General features: G+C 41.0%; 1 protein-coding gene across 1 annotated transcript in view; it reads right to left on the bottom strand.

The window, feature by feature from the left end:
* SLC35B4 (solute carrier family 35 member B4) overlaps window positions 1–987 on the bottom strand; it is a 30,013-nt gene that overhangs the window by 3,470 nt on the left and 25,556 nt on the right. The gene's annotated exons all lie outside the window — the stretch shown is intronic.

The raw sequence follows: 987 nt of genomic DNA, 5'->3' as shown, positions 1-987 counted from the left end.
TTCTCTTGGGTTTCAGGGTTTGATTTTTGGGCAGTTCTCTTCTTCATGGTTTGATTTTTGGGCAGTTCTCTTGTTCCTGGTTTGATTTTTGGGAGTTCTCTTATTCGTGGTTTGATTTTTAGGCAGTTCTCCTGTTCCTGGTTTGATTTTTTGGGGAGTTAATTTGTCCATGGTTTGATTTTTGGGCAGTTCTCCTGTTCTTGGTTTGATTTTTTGGGGAGTTTCCTGTTCTTCATGGTTTGATTTTTGGGCAGTTTCCTGTTTTTCATGGTTTGATTTTTGGGGAGTTAAATTGTTCATGGTTTGATTTTTTTGGGCAGTTCTCTTGTTGCTGGTTTGATTTTGGGGCAGTTCTCTTGTTCCTGGTTTGATTTTTGGGGAGTTAATTTGTCCATGGTTTGATTTTTGGGCAGTTCTCTTGTCTATGGTTTGATTTTTGGGGAGTTAATTAGTTCATGGTTTGATTTTTTGGGGCAGTTCTCTTGTTGCTGGTTTGATTTTTGGGCAGATCTCTTGGTCATGGTTTGATTTTGGGGAGTTCTCTTCTTCCTGGTTTGATTTTTGGGCAGATCTCTTCTTTTTCATGGTTTGATTTTTGGGCAGCTCTCTTGTCCATGGTTTGATTTTTGGGGAGTTAATTTGTCCATGGTTTGATTTTTGGGGAGTTAATTTGTTCATGGTTTGATTTTTTGGGCAGTTCTCTCGTTCCTCATGTGATAAATGAGAAATACAAGAGATTTTGCAGATGTTTCTGCTTGGAAATGAGGAACAGAAGATGGAAAAAGGAACAGGCTAAAAGGAAAGAGGTTTTAAAAGGGAAAAGCTCCGTCCTTGTGGTGTCCAACCCGGATGAATCCAGTGTGTGACTCTGACAGTGCTCAGGTGGCAAAGCCTGAGTGGCACCAGCAAACCCAAACCCAGCAGGTCCAGGAGGATTTGCTCCTGTTATTCCCATTTTTGACCTCCCACGTTCCTTTTCCCAAGGGT

This window comes from Manacus vitellinus, unplaced genomic scaffold, assembly GCF_001715985.3.
Source record: "Manacus vitellinus isolate BGI_N305 unplaced genomic scaffold, ASM171598v3 scaffold_65_pilon, whole genome shotgun sequence".
In the NCBI taxonomy this organism is placed as follows: domain Eukaryota; kingdom Metazoa; phylum Chordata; class Aves; order Passeriformes; family Pipridae; genus Manacus; species Manacus vitellinus.
The sequence above is the reverse complement of the archived record's forward strand: the minus strand, read 5'-3'. Positions and strand labels throughout refer to the sequence as shown.